General features: G+C 35.6%; 1 non-coding gene across 1 annotated transcript; it reads right to left on the reverse strand.

Annotated features, from left to right (window-relative positions):
• Positions 1–16,214: 16,214 nt before the first annotated feature.
• LOC141634835 (small nucleolar RNA R71) lies at positions 16,215–16,321 on the reverse strand. The gene has a single exon (XR_012539554.1). It is a non-coding gene; the product is annotated as a small nucleolar RNA R71 (small nucleolar RNA).
• Positions 16,322–21,248: the final 4,927 nt, after the last annotated feature.

The following is a 21,248-nucleotide window of genomic DNA, read 5'->3' on the forward strand; positions in this document are numbered from 1 at the left end:
TATTAAAATTACTAGTTAATTTTATGTGGTGGTCTAAATCCTACATGCATGGAAGTATAAAGAAGAAGTTTTCCCTTACATTGATGAAAATGGCAATATGGGAATTACAAAGGTCTCGTGCCTTTGTAGTTCTTGAGCTTATATTGTATGGATGATCCTCCTTAGTCTTCAAGTCACCAAAAAGATGACCTTCTTTGGTGTGCACCCAAGAACCAACCCAAAATTTCTTAAAATTACTAACTAGGTAATAGTAAGACAACCTTGTATTTATGTTACTACAAATAGTATTACTAATAATAATATTTGATGTATATTATTATGTGTGAATTTATTTGATTATATGATCAACCATTTGATCAATTTTTGATGAAAAAGATGAAGAAAGATGGTGTTTGTTTTCTGCTCTATGATCCGGCCGAGCAAGGATTGTAGGAGGATTTTTGGACTTAAGTTTCTAACACTTACATAGGTGTATAAGTGGAGGTATTTATAGAGGATTTAGGAGGAACACAAATTACATGTGTCAACAAGTTTGGCACATGTATTTCCTCTTGCACAAATACCGGTTTTCATGTAGTATTTGGGTCCATTTCGATTTTCGACATTTATCCCACAAATGCTTATAAGTCTTATACTTAATTATCTTATATGATTAAATATTAATTTGATTATTTAACTATTAAATAATACAAAATGAGTCATATGAACCCTTATTAGCTAATTTTACAACCTCTTGTAAATTTAATTAGCTAATTACATACGCCTCAAAACATATACATATATCGTATAAAATTAGTTAATTATAAATTTTAATTTATATTTATTAATTAATTATAACATAATTAAATAATAAATCCTCTTGGCCCTAGTTCGTAACCCGCCATCAAATAATATATTCACACGACTTATTAAAAGTCAATTAATACAAGGAATTAATTCTATCGTATCTCATACAAATAAATAATTTATCCAATTTGGGCGTCATCCTATAGGTGTGACCTAAAGGGATCAATTGATCACCGCTGTCACGCGACAGTAACGTCAAACTCTAGTCAGCCGAGCATTACCGATGAACGTTGATCAACTGACAAATATATAAAAAATATATCCCTGATATTCCTTGTACGAGATTTATTATGTAGACGCACTATTGTGGAGGACTCTCACTCCAAATTTCTCCCACTTGTCCGACACAAGTGTGCGCTACTAATTCTCTTGTCTAATAATATCTCCCACTCAATCCAAGATGTCTTTCAGGCCGTTCTTGCAAGTGATCATATCATGAAGTGGTTTTCTCGATCAGGAGAATTACTGCCTCACCGGATAATCTACTATAGATCTCATACGAGCGTGGCCACACGTTTTCAGTCACCTCTCCTCGAGTGGCCTTGCGATAAAATATGAAATGGATGGACAATTTTGTTGACCTATTTTCTTCGTTCGATACAGATCACAATGACCCTCTAGATGCTCATTGGCATCCTTTTACGGCGCAGCCTAGAGCAAAAACCTAATCCATTGGAATACCACACCAACTCAGACAAATAGTCGCCAGTCTAAAGAATTGATTCGAAGGAATAAATAGAAATCCTCGCCACGACCCAGCAATAAAAGGACTCTTTAAACGGTCATTGTCCGACAAATCGTCTCACAATCTGCCTATATAATCGACCAGCAATCTCTATGGCCATATGACAGTCGAACTTGTTATCAATCGCCTTACAATCTAGTTACTCCGAGACGTCACCTAATTAAGTAACTAGGGACAAAATACAATGTTAATCCAGTTCACTTTAATAGGGTTCGACGGTGTCACTACAACTTATTTGGACAAAAAAAAGTATATAGCTTCAAATAAAACTGAAGATAAGAGTTAAAACGATAAATTCAATGATCATATATGAAATAAAAAATACAATATCTTAATTATTACATATCGCATAATTTACAACAATTCTGGCATTCGTCTCAATCCCATACAAACTACATGACTATCATGCTTAGCTTGAGACAATGATTTGGTTAAAGGATCAACGACATTATCATCTGCCCCAACCTTATAAACTATTATTTCCTTCCTTTCAATAAAATCTCTAATTACATGATATTTTCTAGGTACATGTCTAGATTTGTTACTAGACTTGGGCTCTTTTGCTTGAAAAATTGTCCCGCTGTTATCTCAATAAACAGTGATAGGATCCTCAACAGACAGAACTACTCTTAGTCCCTCAAAAAATTGCCTAATCCAAATAGCTTCTTTAGCAGCTTCAGATGCTGCAATGTACTCAACTTCCGTTGTAGAATCAGCAGTCACGGACTCTTTAAAACTTCTCCAGCAAACCCCTCCCCCATTCATAAAAAATACAAAACCAGCCTGTGATTTTATATCATCCTTATCCGTTTGGAAACTAGCATCCGTGTAACCTTTTACACGTAATTCAGTTTCTCCTCCAAACACCAAGAATGAATCTTTAGTTCTTCTTAAGTACTTAAGAATATTCTTGACGGCCATCCAGTTTCTCTCACCTGGATTATTCTGATAGCGGCTTGTCATACTCAATGCATAAGAGACGTCGGGACGAGTGCACATCATAGCATACATGATTGATCCGACAGCGGAAGCATTAGGAATCGATTTCATGCGTTCAATATCCTTAGGTTCAGTAGGACACTTTGACTTACTCAAAGTTGTCCCACTACCTATGAGTAGAGAACCTCTTTTATAGTTTTTCATATTGAATCGGTCAAGTATCTTATCGATATAAGCTTCTTGACTCAAAGCTAATATCCTTTTAGATCTATCTCTATAGATCCGGATACCCAAGATGCGCTCAGATTCTCCTAAATCTTTCATTTGGAAGTGTATTCCCAACCACTCTTTCACTGAAGTAAGCATACATACATCATTCCCAATGAGTAGTATGTCGTCCACATACAAAACTAAGAAAACAACATTGCTCCCACTAAACTTCATATATAAACATGGTTCCTCGGCACTTCGAGAAAATCCATTCTGTTTAATTACATGATCAAATCGATGATTTCAACTCCTTCACGCTTGCTTAAGTTTTCATACTTTGTTAGGATTTTTAGGATCCACAAAACCTTCAGGTTGTGTCATATACACTTTTTCTTCTAGAAACCCATTCAGGAAGGCGGTCTTGACATCCATTTGCCATATTTCATAATCATGAAATGCAGCAATCGCTAATATTATCCGAACAATTCTAAGCATAGCAACTGGTGCAAAAGTTTCGACATAGTGTAAACCATGAACCTCGCCGAAACCATTTGCCACCAATATAGCTTTGTAGACATCTTTATGTCCATCAATGCCGATTTTGGTCTTAAAGATCCACTTACACTGAAGAGGTAAAAAATCTATAGGTAAGTCTACCAAGTCCCATTCCTGATTATCGTACATAAAATCCATTTCGGATTGCATGGCTTCAAGCCATAGCTTAGAGTTAGAACTAGTAATAGCCGCTTTGTAGGTTTTAGGTTAGTCACTTTCTAAAAGTAATACCTCATAGTCACCATCTTTCTCGATAATACCAAGGCATCTATCAGGCTGGTGACTAACCCTTCCTGACCTCCTAGGTTCAGAAGGAACAATAACCGAGCCAGATGTAGAAGGAACATCGTCTTGTACCATCACATCAGTTTGTGGCTCTTGAATTTCATCAAGTTCAAAATTTCACCCACTTTGTCTTTTAGAAATAAACTCTTTTTCTAGAAATACAACCTCACGAGCCACAAGCACTTTCTTCTCGTGACTATTGTAGAAGTAATATCCACAAGTTTCCTTAGAGTAGCCTACAAAAATACATTTGTCAGAACGAGGTGAAAGCTTATCGTCAGACTTGTTCTTGATATAAGCGTCAAAACCCCATACTTTCATGTATCACAAATTTGGGAATTTCCCTTTCCATATCTCATATGGAGTTTTATCGTTTGCTTTCGTGGGACTTTGATTTAGTGAGCGAATAGTAGATAAAATGGCAAATCCCCAAAATGACTTTGGTAATAACTCAGTTTGACTCATCATTGATCGGACCATATCTAATAAAGTTCGATTCCTCCTTTCAGCCACACTTTTCAATTGTGGTGTGCCAGGAGGAGTTAACTGAGATACAATACCACAGTCTTTAAGGTGATCATTAAAGTCATTACTAAAATATTCCCCACCACGATCGGATCGTAATGTTTTAATCTTCTTATTTAATTGGTTTTCTACTTCATTCTGAAATTCCTTGAACTTGTCAAAAGCTTCACTTTTATACCTCATTAAGTAGACAAACCCATATCTACTCAGGTCATCGGTGAAAGTAATGAAGTCGTCATAATTGCTTATAGCAGTGATAGTCATTGGACCACATACATCGGTATGTATTAAACCCATCAAATCAGTAGATCGAGATCCTTTTCATAGAAAAGGTGCATGAATCATCTTGCCATGAAGCCAAGATTCTCATATACCAAATGATTCGTAATCAAAAGGTTTAATGATACCAGGTTAACACTAGTCTCTAAATGTGTTTCTCGTTAATATGTCCTAATCGACAATGCCAAGAACAAGATTAATCGGGATCACCTGTTTTGAGTGTTTTATTATCTAAATGATAAACATCGTTGGAAGTGTCTAGAATATAAATACAATTAATTGAAATAGCTTGGCTATATACAATCTCATTAAGAGAAAAATTACAACATTTGTCTTTAATTACAAAACGAAAACCTTTTGTGTCTAACACAGAGACTGATATTATATTTCTAGACAATGTTGGTGCAAAATAACATTTATTTAAAAACAACTGCAACCCTGAAGCTAAATTAAGTACATATGTTCGTACAGAAACGGCGGCTACTGTAGACCCGTTACCCATCCGCAGATACACATCACCCTTGTTTAGCTTCTTTACGCTTTTTAGGCCCAGCAAATAATTACATAGGTGAGAACCACAACCAGTATCTAATACCCAAGTTGTAGTAGAAGCGTAATTTATGTCTATCATAAAAGATTCGGTTGAGAAATTACATGTTGGCTTCACAATGTCAGCTTTGATGTCATCCAGATATTTGGGGCAATTACGTCTCCAATGTCCCTTGTTAATACAATAATTACAAGTGTCCTTAAGAGTATTACCTTTCTTAGGTTTAGGCTTGGTAGAGCTATTCGCAATATCCTTACCTTTGCCCTCAACCTGTACGGGCTTGTTACGAACATTCCTCTTAAACTTACTCTTACCCTTCACATTGATGGCAAGGACATCTTTCCTAGTACTCCCACTCACTCCCATGTCCTTCTGTGCTTGCACAAGCAGGGTATAGAGTTCATGAAGACTTTTCTTCATGTCGGCCATGTTGTAATTTACACTAAATTGGGTAAATCCCTTGACCGGTGAGAGGGAGTGGAGCACTCGGTCCACAATAAGCTCCTCTGGGAACTTAAATCCTAGCCCATCTAGAGTTTCCAAGTACTCAATCATTTTAAGTACGTGAGAACCCACAGATTGTCCTTCCTTGAGGTTTGCCTCAAACAAACGGACGGCGCCATCATATTGAAGTATTCTTGGGGCTTGAGAAAAAATTGTAGAAAGCCTTCTGAATACCCCATGAGCGGTGTGGAATTTGATGCATTGCCTTTGCAAAGAAGGATCCATAGCAAAAATTAAGAAGTTTTTAACTATCATAGAATTTCTATTGTAATATTCGTAAGCATTCCTTGCATTGGCACTAGACCTTGTGTCCGGTAAAGGGGGAGGGGGATCAACAAGATAGCGTAATTTACCATCACCTGCGGCGGCTAAACGAAGTTGTTCTTTCCAATCTTTAAAATTACTACCATTAGCACTTAAAAGTGTATTCGGGCATGAACGAACGAAGCCATGAATTATTAGGAATTGTAGATGGGTTTGTAGGTTTTACTAGATGAACCCATCGTGATTACTACAAAAACGGAAATGAAAGGAAAAATTAACATTTATCGTTAAATAAAAAAAATACTTGTAAAACAATTTTAACAAGTTCCCATTTATATAATGATATCCCACTGAATTATATAAATGATTCCAAGATCCAACTTTATATAAGCACGGGCATGGTGGGCCGATTCATCCCATATATATACATTTGGTGAGTCAACTAATTTAACTGATTCTACCATTAGAACTCTTGGTCGACGTATGTTCTATAAATTCCATTTATAGCCCAGAACAAATATAGGCACGGTGGGCCGATACATCCCATATTTTTCCCGTTGAGTCCCACCAATTTTCGCGTGTAATAATATTTATCACCCTAATTACCCAACGTAAAAAGAAGGCAGCCCGGTGAGCCGAGCCTACCTCCTAATGAAGAAGGGTGTCATAGGTTCTACTAATTGGTAAGGTTAATCTCAATTTTAATATGTGAGAGATCTTATCAATTTAATTATCTATCACTTTTAAATGAATTAAATAGGTGAATGCTAGACAATTTAAAATCAATAACAAAAAGAAAACATGTAGTGACGATTTGGCAGAAAGCAAAAATATAAAAATAATTAGTCCTAATATGGCCACCTAGTTAATCTAATTAACTTAAATTATACACTTCGGAAACCAACTCCTTGGTCCCTGGAATCTTCATAAGAATGGCTACCATCTTTTGGACTTCAGAACTCTTTTCCAAAAACATCGCCTTTAGGATACTCCGTCTTTAGGACACACCGTCTTGAGATAACTTAAACTAGCAACTAATAATCAAATTACATAGCAATATCCTATTATACAATTTTTAATAAAATTAAAACTATTAATTAATTATAAATTAGCGATACGAAATCGCAATTAATTACAAATTAAATCGATATTCCCTTAAATTACGGGAAATATCAATTTCTAACTATGTCCATATTAGGTAAAATTAAATTAATAAATGTACAATAAAATTCATTCATCTATATGAAAAATAAATATGCAATACAAAATCTCATGCAAAATCGTCCAACTTACCAACAACGATCATTTGAGCTTGTTTTGACGGAATTTTTACCATTAAAAATCCATAATCAATTATTAAAACATGTACTCATCATACTAATCTGGCCTAACCCCAAAATAACTATTTCCACTAATTATTTTCTAGTTAAATGGGTTTAAAATTAATTTTTATAGCAAAAATAGCTTACAAATTCATAACTATTATGAAAAACTCAATTTATTCAAAACTTTTATAGAAAAATCAAGTTTTAAATTTTTTTACATTCTAGTCATACACCAAAATTATATGCATGTGAAAAATGTGGCCATAAAATTGTTTTAAAACAATTTTTGCAATTTTTTATCGATAAAGTGACAATTTTACGATTTAATTCCAAATTAAATCACTAAAAATAAAATGATTTCAAAATAAAAAATTTAACATTTCAGAACAATTTCTAGGAATAAAAAACACAAAAATTTCAAGCCCAAAAATTAGATAAAAATTTATTTGTTAAATAACCATTATTTAGCGATTTCTTATCAAATAAAAATCGTTAAACTGTTCAAATTAGTCGTATTAATTTATAATGCTTCTACTTGCCTTTAATAGAACATACATGTGATTATTTCTAAATAAATATAAATAAAATTAACATGCAACATAATTTAATTAACCCTTAATTAAGATTAATGCATTTAAATTCAATTTTATGCCTTTTTATGTCTTAAAATGTTATAAAATGCCATTAAATTTTACAAAATTTAAATTTTCGACCCATATTCATTTAAGACCAGATTATATACATGCAAGGCCATATTTTTTGACAAAACTAATTTTAACATCAAAATATCAAATTTTATCATTTTATCTTATAAACTCATAAAATCGTCTTACAACTATATGCATGTATGTAACAATAACTCTGATACCACTTGCTAGTATTTAGACCCTCATTAGTCTCTTCTAATGATATTAAAATTACAAGTTAATTTTATGTGGTGGTCTAAATCCTACATGCATGCAAGTATAAAGAAGTTTTCCCTTACATTGATGAAAATGGCAATATGGGCACTACAAAGTTCTCCCGCCTTTGTAGTTCTTGAGGTTATATTGTATGGATGATCCTCCTTAGTCTTCCTGTCGCAAAAAAGATGACCTCCTTTGGTGTGCACCCAAGAATCAACCCAAAGTGTCTTAAAATTACTAACTAGGTAATAGTAACACAACCTTGTATTTATGTTACTACAAATATTGTTACTACTAATAATATTTGATGTATATTATTATGTGTGAATTTAATTTATTATATGATCAACTATTTGATCAATTTTTGATGAAAAAGATGAAGAAAAATGGTGTTTGTCTTCTCCTCTATGATCCGGCCAAGCATGGATTATAGGAGGATCTTTAGACTTAAGTTTCTAACACTTAGATAGGTGTATAAGTGGTGGTATTTATAGAGGATTTAGGGGGAACACAAATTACATGTGTCAACAACTTTGACACATGTATTTCCTCTTGCACAAATACCGGTTTTCATGTGGTAATTCGGTCTATTTCGTTTTTCAATATTTGTCTCACAAATGCTTATAAGTCTTATATTTAATTATCTTATATGATTAAATATTTATTTAATTATTTAACTATTAAATATTACAAATTAACAACTAAATACTACTTAACTATTAAGTATTTATTAGACCATTTTATCAATAAAAAATGTGTCTTACGAACCCTTATTAGCTAATTTTACAACCTCTTGTAAATTTAATTGGCTAATTACCTCCGCCTCAAAACATATACATATATCGTATAAAATTAATTAATTAATAAATTCTAATTTATATTTATTAATTAATCATCACATAATTAAATAATAAATCCTCTTGGCTCGAGTTCATAACCCGCCATCAAATAATACATTCACACGACTTATTAAAAGTCATTTAATATAAGGAATTAATTATATCATATCTCATACAAATAATTAATTTATCCAATTTTGGGCGTCATCTTATAGGTGTAACCTAAAGGGATCAGTTGATCACCGCCGTCACACGACAGTAACGTCAAACTCTAGTCAGCCGAGCGTTACCGGTGAACTTCGATTGATACTGTCGTTTGTGTACCAAAAATTAACCTAAATATACTAACAGAAGCTAGTGATAAGTAGGGTCGATTCTCCACAGGGAGGCAATATATCTGTCTAAAGGTCTGTCTATTTGAGTCACAACATGGTTGGGTTTTAATTTGATTTCTAAACTACTAAAGATTAAAGGATAGAGAAATAAAATGAGAGCAATAAAAGTGAGAAAGTACAATGGGAGTGAACAAATAAGAGAAAGTATGCTAGGATTTCGGTTCACCATGGTAGTCTATCAACTCAGATGCAAATAGTCTATACAATATACTGTGAGAAGGATACGGGAAAGGTCCTTCCGGTCCACTTTCTATCCTAGATTTCCACAAACTTAACTTCCGTCCTCATTAGGGTAGTCTACTGTTCATAGCAGGTCTATTTATTCCAATCATCAGATCCAGGAGTAAAGTTAACAAGATTAATGTAATTTAGAAGCGTGCACTCAAATAAATTGATGTTACAATTAAATTGCTATGGGGACAGATTCTCACATGTATATTATCTAGCCTATTCGCTACATCGTCACAATCCTACCATGGATTCCCTAGTCCTAACATAGAGAGGATTAGCTACTCATGTTATTAAGGGTGTCAACAATAATAATGATAAGAATGTTAATGAAAGAAATAATGAAATAATAACAATATAGCATAAATAATACTAGGGCAAGAGTACTAAAGAGACAACAAGAATTAAAGCAAACAAGTATTAAGATTAATAAGAGTAGAAGAATGATTACAATCTATGAATCCGGCGTAGAGAATACTCCACAAAGAAAACAAAGGGTAAAGAGATTAAGCAGTCAAGGAAAGAGTAATTAACAGTTTCAGAAGTTTAAGCAGTAGAAAGTATGTGAAAAGATGATTAAAAACTTAATTACGACTTCCTTATATAGGGAAGCGTAATACTTTAAAAACTAAAACAACACGGGCTTAGTAAACCCGCATAAGCTAATAAACCTATCGATCGAGTGGATTCAGATCACTAGATCGAGGTCTTCTCCAGCATTTCCTCTTGATCGAGAAGATAAAGCTCTCGATCGAGGAACTCCAATAATCACCATTTCGATCGAGCAGATAGAATCACTCGATCGAATCCTCGTGTCAGCCAAACCACTCGATCGACCCCCAAGTCTTCTCGATCGAGTGCTTTTCCACCAAGTCAGCCTCTAACTCGTCTTTGACAGCTTCAAATATAATGACCATCCTTCACGCACTCCAAGGCATGACTCTCGCTCCAATATCTCCCGTATCCTCATAATGGATGCTAAACAGGACGCATAGGGCGCGGTTTCACCACTTTCAGGCTCATTTATGCAAATTAGATAAAACAAACTAAAGTAGCCAATTCGGGGCATTTTCCAATACATAACGATACAAAAATGCATAGAAATGCGTGCAATAAAAGACTAAAAAGACTATATAAATTGCATGTATCAAATCTCCCCAACCCGAATTTTTACTTGTCCTTGAGTAAACTAAATGCTAACTAATGGAACGGAAATTAAAACTCAGAGCTAGCTATAACTTGTCTACTTGAACAAATTTAATGCAAATGAAAATTAACAGTCATAACTACAGTAGTCAATACGCAAACGAGTTATAAGATGTCCATAAATAAAGGTGACATATCGACCTTGAAAGACCAACAAAATTGGACTCTCACGGGGCCACTCTTCTCTCATGAAGCAAAGGGTGAAATATATATATGTGTAACAGAGAAAGAGAAACAATCACTCACCTAAACTGCGACCTACATAACATGGATGCAACAAAAATGATAGACGATTCAAGTACTATACACACATTCCAACCAACAATGTCCGTCACAGCCGAGGGCTTACAAATAATATGGAAAAGTGAGGCCACATGTGAGAAAAGGCAAAACAGATTATGGAAATGTGGAGGTATAAGCGCCAAGCTAGTTCCTAAACAAGACCATATAAAATCATCCGAGCGTCAACTGACTGTAAAACAAAGCTTAAGTGCCCTTCATGGCACATATCTCACTAACAAAATACACTATCTCCTGAAAAAGATGTAAATAAGAATAGAGGAGTGAGACCGTCACAAACTTCCCTTTTTTAATACAGTCTCATTTATTCAAACAACTATTTTTTTTCATTTTTTTTCTTTGTCTTTTTTTCTTCACGTCTGATTCAATCTTTTTCTCAAAATTTTTTCTTTTTTTTTTCTTCTTGTTCACGTCTCATTTCTTTTTCTTTTTCATCCCTTTTTTCATTCCTTCTCTTTACTTCACCAACTCCAAACAATGAAACGGCCAAACATGCACAAGGATAAACATACCACAATAATCACACTAAACTAGCTTGACTGGGCAGGCTTAGTTTTGGGTGTAACTAATGGGTCAAAAAGGCTATATTTGGCTAAACTGGAGCTAATTGGGTGAAAAATGAAAGAAGGGAAAATTTGCAAGCACCTCCCTACATGTGACACCGACCACAAACCCGAATGTATGCATTTGGCAAGAAATCGAATTTCATAAGTGTGTAAAAGTGATGAAGATGTAATACAAGGAGTACTACTCTCAATTCCTAATGAACTGGTCATGAATGTCACCAGTTATATGGCTCTAAAACTCAGAAATTGTAAAGTAGGTTGCCAATCTATCAGGTCAAGTCTATACAGTCAGCTAAATTTTTGACATTAACTCGTAGATATGCGTAAGACTAAGCTAATAACTGTCAATAAAATTGCAAGGCTCAAGTAAAAATGGCAAGTTAAAGTGCAATATCATCACGGAAACCAACCGTTCCAACTCAACCTATATGCAAAATGAAACATGAATATATTTTTAATTTATTTTTTTGTGAATATATTTTTGATTTTTTAAAAGAAATAAACACAATGCAAGCAGAAAAAGGAAACGTGAATGCAAAAACAATGCAAAATGCAGACTCAAAGGATGCATTACCCTCTCCAAACAAAAACGGACAACGCCCTCGTCGTCCTCCAGCATACACCAGCAGATATATACGGGAACGGGGTAAAAACAACCAATAAATGTATAAAAAATAATAAATAAAAAGGAGACAAAAATAAATAAAAGAGCAAGAATGTACACACAAAACACGAACTTCCCCAAACCAGCCACAAAACAAGGGAAGTGAGTAGACCAGTAGCTACTCGTCATCGTCGTCGTCCACCGTGAAGTCTCGGTTCACTTGTTGCTCCCTCCTCCTCCTCTCCTCAGCGCGTACTCTCTCCTCCTCCTCCTCCTCCTCAGCGGTGTCTGACTCGCTGGCCGGTTGTGGGTACCCCTCTGCTGGGTACCGGTAGAAAGACGGGTGTGGCCAGCCTTTAGGGACAGGACGTCCTCTCCTCATGTGATACTCGTATAGAGGGAACATAGGAAGTGCAATGTCCCGCTCCATACAAGTCTGCCTGGTAAGAAGCTCAATAAGCAAACCGTCACGGCGCCCTTGGTCTAGGACCGCGGACGCCTCAAAAGGTGGAGGTGGAACAAAATTAGCCGGATAAACCGGCTCTGTAGTGTCAAGAGTAGGAGAAGGAGTGGAGGTCTGGCCACCCGTAGAAGGTGTGGGTCCCTCTCCGGTCTCAGGTCTCTTCCGCTTCTTAGAAGCGGACATGGTAGGAGGTGGAGCAAGTAGGGGGTGAAACATGGGTAGTGGTGGAGGTAGCCCGCCCATAACAATGGGCAGGGGAACAAGACGGGGCAAAGTGGTGCAAGGTTAGGGCACAGACAAGGAACCACAAATCTTCCATGTATGCTGGTCAAAAGCAAGCCAAAACATAGACAACATAGTAGCAATGTCAAGATACCTATCAGTGTCTAGGTGCTGTAAGTCACGAGGAAAGACGGGGAAGATAGGACGGGCAAGAAAAGTGGTTATGCCACCGCAAACAATGGTGTCGGTCGTCTTCTGCCTCATATTATGAAAATACTGGGCAGTCAGGTAAGCAACGTTAAGCACACAAGATCCCTCACTATCAATGTTCAGGTAATCTCCAAGAATATATAGCTCAATGTTGTTCACATTGTTTGGTTCTTTACGGCCAAAGACGGTCCCACCAATGAGACGCAAGAAGTAACGGGTCGGGGGAAAGGTGGACATGCGCGAGCTTGCGCTCCTCATAACTAGTCTGTGACAAGGTCCTTTACAACATCCGGATGACCTTCCTAGGAGGGCAGAGTCACACGTAGAAGACAAACCTAACCTACTGCCAAACTCAACTAGGGTCCAGGTCGTGGTCCGGTTAAATAACCAGAAGGAGACAGAAGAACTACCCGGGTCAGTGGCATAGGCGCCAACGGAGAAGGTAAAGGAGCTGAAGAACTCGAGGATCAGCTCCTTATAGGTGAAGGCACTCATGGTAATCAGTACGGACATCCCCGTTCCGTTCAATATCTCAACTACAGGCTCGTAAATACCTAACCTCTCAAGCGACTTACGACATAAAACTTCGTTGAAGCAAAATCACAGCTCTCTAAAGCAATGAAACGAGTACGATGTAAAGCGTTAACAAAACGTACCTCGGGGTAGTCGGGGTGCAAGTCAAGATACTCATCGACACGGATCGTGACCCGGCCAGCAACGGGTATGGCTCGTCCGCAACCCCGTCCTCTAGTACCTGAAGAAGAAGCCCGTCCAGTAGCGGGGCGAGGGATGTGATCAATATTTGAGTATATTTAGTCCCCGAATTAGCCTCGTTCCTATGCTCTTCAGTGCATATTTGGGTCATTTACTATCTTTAGTCCTTTGTTTTGCATATTCTTTGAGGTTTTGTTTCCTTGGTATGAGAGAAGTGCAAACCTTGCATTTTCATGGCAAAATAGAGCTAAATTAATCGAATCTAATGACCAAGCATCAAAGAGAAGACAAGACTAGAAGGCCTTTGTACATAATGAAGTAGATGGGCAATGATGAAGAACATCCTTGCATCCGCGACAAAATCCCGGGGGATTGTTGGAAGAAGAAAAGAAGAAAATAAGAAAAGGAAGCTGACCTAGAATCCGCTCGTCCCACCACTCGGGACGCCCGTCCAACAGCTCCCCAGGACGCTCGTCCCTGCCACCAGGATGCCTGTCCAGCAGCTCCCCAGGATGCTCGTCCCTGCCACCAGGTCGCCCGTCCAAAAGCTCCCAATCCGCCCGTCCCGACCCTTGGACGCTCGGATTGTACTCCAGAGGGACACATCCTCTTCTTTCTTCACTTGAGATGCGCATATTTTTGGAAGACTAGCTAAAAGGAGACCCGCATCTTATCTTGAGAGGAGCGATTCCTCAAGGACTTAATCGTCATTTAAGCCCATAGTAACCCTAATTTGTGCACCTAATCCCCAATATAAATACCCCATTAGTCTAATTAGATTATCATGTTCTTCTTGTCAATCTTTAGTGTACTTTATATTATTCTAAACTCTCTTTAATTTTCTAATAAACTTCTAATCAAGTATTAATACAAATCTCATTTCCTTAATTTCTCTATTGTTCATCTTTTATTTTGGGTAATTGAAGATTATTTTGGTTTATTGGGAGATTGACAACCTTCCATCAATCATCAAGTACTTCTATTATTCTTTGCATTATTATTTTGGAATCATTATTAAGTATAATTCTCTTAATCCCTTTTATTTATTTTTAATCATCTTCATTTATTCATCATGTTTTGCTTTGTTAATGTGATTAGTGAGTAGTTTCCTTAACTAGGATTAATTAGTACTTAGGGGAAACCAACATGGGGGATGATTCATGCTTAATTTAATATGTTTTCATAATTTATTTGCTTGCTTGTTGTGATCTCAACTTATGCACATGTTATGTTTGATGAAATGAGAGCCTATGAATCCTTGCATTTTTTACCCATCACTTACCTTTTCAATGAGACTTGTAAGATATAAACCAACTCGAGTCTCGTTAGACCATGCATATAGTTGAGTAAGGAGGATTAAGTCGACTTGTAGGTGTTGTAAAATCTAATCGATTCGGCTCCGGGACCCAAACCTTCCTAGGATTGTAAGATATAAACCAACTCGATCCTATCACAACAATAATTGCTTTCTTATAATTTGAGAATTTGTTTGTATGATCAATTCCCATGAATCCCCTGTGAACCCATGACACCCAAGTGCTTTTATTCAATTTTTTACATCTCATTTTAGTCATCTTGCTTGTTTACTTTTATTATTATTTAGTTTAGTGATCTTCTTATCTCAACCCAAATTGTGACACCCTTAGACACCACTACTTGCAATCGAAAATCCTACATCAATACCCGTCCCTTGGGATCCGACCTTTACTTGCCTGTTTACTAGTAGTAGAGTTGTTTCTGAAGTTATAAATATTGTTTTGGTCTAGGTGCTCCTAACGACAAGTAACCGAAATCTAAGCTAAAAGCGGACTCGACCAAAAATGGCGCCGTTGCCGGGGACGGTGTTAACTTGATTTGATTTTCTTTGATTGTTATTAGGTATGTCTTTCTTTGCCTTGGGGAAGTAAAACTCCTCAAGGTTTGTTCTAATTGTTTTCGAGTTGTTTGATATTTTGCATGTCTAGAAGATCACAAGGTTCCTTGTTACCCATTAATCACGAAATTGAAAGGACTTTGACAACCAATAGAAGACTTGCTAGAAATACTTTTAGGGGTATTAGTGAGGTTGTAGATATTCAACCAAACACTATTGAGTTCATCAACCCTTTTGCTTGAGAAGGTGAGGAGAACCCATCACAAAATCAATTACACAATCAACCCACAATGCCTAAGTTTTCATCACATTACGTACCAACCGAGAAGAACCTACCCAATGGTACTCCCACACCACAAAACTTAACCGGAAATTTCATTGCAAAATCCGCATTTATCCAATTAGTCGAAAGAAGCCAATTTGGGGGGATGCCTAGTGAAGACCCTCATTCCCACATGGAAACTTTTCGTGACTATTGTGATGCGATTTCACAAACCGGAGTGACTCAAGACCAAATTTGATGGGTCTTATTTCCTTTTTCTCTAATTGGCACCGCGAAAAAATGGTTGAAAAGCCTTGACAAGTCTACACTTGGAATTGACTCTTGGAAGAAGTTGGCTCTTGCTTTCTACAAAAAATTCTACCCTCCGGAAAAGACTAACATGCTAAGAGCTTAAATTACGGGTTTTAAGCAAAGGGACTAAGAATCTTTGTATGAAGCTTGGGAGCGATTCAAAGGAATTTGTCGCTCATGTCCTCATCATGGACTTAGCGAGTTGTTCTTGGTACAACAATTTTGGAATGGTCTTTATGAAGACTCAAGAAACATTCTCAACATGGGATTAAATGGTATGTTCACCGAAGTTGACGATAATCAAACTTGGAACAAAATTGAGGAAATGGCGGTCCATAATTTACAATATAGTAGACCTCGCAAGGTTACTAGAGGAACAAAGCATGAAATGGACTATATTCTCAATTGGGTGCTTAACTTAGTTCTCATATTGATACTATCAACTTGAAGTTTGAGAAGGCTATGGCTAAGCTTGAAGAAGCCTCAAAATCACCAAAGCATCATGTTAATGCCATGGTGGCATCTTCATCAATCCCAAGTGGGATATGTGAGAATTGTGGAACTTTGGGACATGACCAAAGTGAATGTAGGGGAACGAATGAGCAAGTGAACGCTTTTCAAGCATACAAAAATGGTACCCCTTATTCTAACTATTACAATGAAAACACCAAATTCCACCCAAATCTCTCATACAAAAGCCAAAATGTTCAAAACCCCTAACCAACATACACCCCACCTCCCATGAGAAACCAAAATCAAAGACCCTTTATCAACAAAAACCAAGGTTATCAAAATCAAACTCCATACAATCAACAAAATGACCAAGGTTTTGATGTTCAAAAACTGGTCCTCCAAATACAAAAGAATCAACAAGAATTTTTTACTCAAATTCAAAAAGATAGCCAAGCAAAAGACATTACCATTAACAACGTCCTAGCCCACACAAAAATGTTGGAAACTCAATTGACTCAACTAGCATCTTCAAACTCTCAAAGACAAAAGGGGCAATTACCACCTAAAAGTAATCCCCCAAGACATGAAACAGTTAGTGACATTCACTTGAGGAGTGGTACGAGATATGAAGGACCAAAGAAGCAAATTGAGGATGAAGTTGTGGAAGCTAGTGACAAGGAAAGAGTTGTGCAAAACTCTAGGGAAGAAGAACCCACCAATCAAGAAGTTTCAAAGAAAAGTGAAGAAAAGGCCAAAGAGAAGGAGCCCATTGTGATTAGACTTCCATTCCCAAGTCGTCAAGCTAAGCCTATGTTTGATGACCAACATGGAAAATTCATGTAAATTGTGAAGAATTTAGAAGTCTCGATTCCTTTCACGGAATTGATCAATCACGTTCCGGCCTTTTCAAAGTACAAGAGGACATCCTTATGAAGAAGAAATCAATCCGGAAGCTTGAAACTATTGCCTTCACTAAGGTGAGTAGTGCCATCCTTCAAGGGAGTTCACCTCCAAAACTCAAAGATCTGGGAAGTTTATCCATTTCATGCACTATTGGAGACACTACAATCAACAAAGCTTTATGTGACCTTGGGGCAAGTTTTAGTGTCATGCCATATTCAGGTAGCAAGAGGCTAGGAATGGGAGAACTCTGATGTACCAACATCACGCTTCAAATGGCGGATAGATCAACAAAGACACCTTTAGGGGTATGGGAAGATGTTCCCCTGAGAATTGGAAAATTCTTCATCCCGGTGGACTTCGTTATTGTTGACATGGAAAAAGACTCCAACATTCCTATTATCTTAGGAAGACCTTTCTTTCACACCGCGGGAGCGGTGATCGATCTGAAGCATGGAGAACTCACCCTTAAAGTGGGAGTTGAAACCATCATTTTCAATCTTGACAAGACCATGAGAGCTCCCGGATTGCATGAGCCATGTTTTATGGTTGATCACTATAGCCGGAAGGATGATAGGAAGAAGTTGGAATTCCAATGGAAAAAGAAAGTGGATGATGCTCCATTAAAAGAGCAAGGAAATAGCAACAATGAGAGCTTGAAAAGCTCACCCATGACAAGTGAAGAAGATGGCCCCATTGTCCAAGGCAAGAAAGAAGGAGAGTTGTCTCTATCAACTCAAGAAATTTTTAATGATCAAGTAGATGAAGTTTGCGGTCTTTGGGATGATGAGTTCGAAAGGATATTCAATCCCTATATTGGTAATGCTATGAACCAAGACAATCATGAAGTTTGAGGACCTTTATCATCATAATGAGCAAGCTTTCGACTACTTCTTTAAGGTGTTGAGTAACATCAACAACACCTCGAACATGCTCCCTTTGTTGGAATATGTGTCCTCCGACAATAATGCGATCCCAACTGTTGATCATGATGATCACATGTTTAAGTCTCATTATAAAGAATACAATTGGGAAGTAATATTTTACTGTCAACTGATCAACATATGTCGGTAATGATTGGCTGACTAGAGTTTGACATTACTGTCGTACGACGGTGGTGATCAGTTAACCCCCTAGGTCATACCTATAGGGCAACACTCTTAATTGATCATTTAATTAATCATATAACGTTGCGAGTTAATTAAATTACTTGAAAATTGACGGACGATTTTGGAGGAAAAATTTACGTATCACATTGAAATTTGATTAAATGAGATACGGTCTGAGTAATCGAATTGTATCATTACTCAGATGAAATTATTGTTTAAGGAAACAATTAAATTTGAATGAATTATTGTAAATACAATTTATTGTGATTTATAATTGGAGAAATATTTTGGTACAAGTAATTATGAATTACTAAGTCGATTTTTGTATATGACGTACTTTATTAATACGTTGATTTTTAATATGTTAAAAATACATAACAAATTTATGTAACATATGACATGTGACATATTGACAAATTTGACAAAAATAAAATGGGTTCCATTTTATGAGTGTACCGAAATTAAGAGGGGATTAGGCAAAATATTGTGTTGTTTAAATTAGTGGAAAACACAATCATTTGCATTATAGACTAGCCTTGCAACCTATTTCTTATTGTAAAGAACAACACAAGCATGCATTGGCTCCCCAAAATCCCCCCCTTCCACCCGGTTTTTGAGATGGAAAAACCATTATGGTTTTTCATCTTATTTACCTAATAACACACTAAATGTTGTAGTGTATCATTCATTCTTTACTCATCCAAAAAATTAGGAATTCTAGAGAGACAAAAAAGCTCTCTTCTTCTTCTCTCCCAAAACCGAAAATATTAAGTGTTTTATAATATTTTTGGGTCATTTTTCTATAAGATTAATATTGTACTAGTAACTATAATATTAATTTTAATTAAGAGTAAGCATTGGTTATAAATCCTTGGGAGAGATCCTACACTTGGGTCTTTGTTCATCCAAAAGGGAAAGCTCAAGAACAAGAGAGAAAGGTGATCTCTCTTGTGTCCATATTAACCAAATTTCCAATGTAAGAACAAGTTTCTTCTTTATTTTGTTTAAATGTTTGCATGCATAAGATCATTAGTTAATTTTATGACAAATTAAATTAAAACATATATGAATATGTAAGTATATAGATCTACTTTTCCTTCAATCGGTATCAAGAGCCATGGTTGTTTGCATGCAAATCGGTTAAAAGTTTTTCCGAGTTATAAGAATATCATATAAAACTTGAATAATTTGTGTTATTATGATATATCACGAAATTAATTTATGCATGTTAAATTTCTGGTCCTAAAATGTTTTAGGATATTTTGGTTAAATTTACGGATTTTTATTGTTCATAATATACAATAATGGCATTTAAATATGATTTTTTGAGTAAAAATGTCATTTTCGGTCTAAAATTAGCTATACTTCGAATTTTCTAGTGATTTTTGGATATGTTATCACATATATTATTTTGAGATAACCTATAAAATTTCATAATTTTTTGACATGTTATGCTCAAAAAATGTATTTTTCATTATTAAAATCGGTTTTAGGTGAAAAATAGGTTAATATGAGATAAATTTTGAATCTGGTCATAGAAATTTAGTATGATATCACATGCAATTTTACAAGATGTGTGTAAAATAATGGGCTATAGTGAAGTCTTTTTGCATGATTTATGGGTTTTAGAAAAAAAATGGCATGAATAGTGACTTAAATAATGAAAAATTAATAAAACATACTCTATCACTAAAGAAAAACATCATATGTTGCATTTTATTATCGTTTTCAGATCTAAAATTGAAAAGTTAATGAATATAATTTTTCCATGTTTTTATGATTATTTTGTTAAAAACCGATAAACCGCAACATTGTTTTTCCGGATAAAATTCGAAATTTTTAACCTATGTTTTTTGAACATTATGAGTGTCATGGTATTTTTACAGAATGTTCATGAGTTTAAATTTCAAATTTTGTGATTTATTTGAAGTTTATAGCTTATTTTTGAAATTTTTAGTCCATTAATGAACAAATTTATAAATATGAGTTAATTATGGTCAAATTATTAGTGAAGACTAAATTTTGAGTCCTAAGAGGTTAGGGTAATTAATTTATGCATAAATATGAATTTATGTAATTTTTGTGATTATAAAATGTTGAAATCACGCAAATCCGTAAAAACCGAGTAATATACGATATTGGCTAATTAAAGGCGATTTAGCATAAAATTGGGCATGTTCATACATATTATAATGCTGCATTTTCTTTATGATTGTCATAATTTAATTTATGTAATTTTTGAATTATGTAATTTTACTTAGTATGGCCTTAGTTTTTAATTGATATTTCCCGAAATGTATGGGAATATCGATTCGGTTGTAATTTTATTGTGATCTCGTATCACCGTTTTGTAATTTAATAGATTTATTTTATTTTATCTTAGTTACAAATGTATAATAGGAAATTATGTAATTTGCTATGTAATTTAATTTATCTCGGAGTTCCCAAAGACGGATTTCTTCAAGATGGCGATACATAAAGACGGTGTTACCTCGAGATGCGTGCCACAACCGAAGTTCAAGGGACCAATGGAGTTGGTTTCCGAATATGTAATAGTTAAGTAGTTTTTCTATTTTAGGAAAGGCCATACTAGGATTTATTTATTTTATGCTTGCATTTTATTTTTATGTCACATGCATCGCTAAATCACCATAACTAAA

The sequence above is a fragment of the Silene latifolia genome, chromosome Y (genome assembly GCF_048544455.1).
Source record: "Silene latifolia isolate original U9 population chromosome Y, ASM4854445v1, whole genome shotgun sequence".
In the NCBI taxonomy this organism is placed as follows: domain Eukaryota; kingdom Viridiplantae; phylum Streptophyta; class Magnoliopsida; order Caryophyllales; family Caryophyllaceae; genus Silene; species Silene latifolia.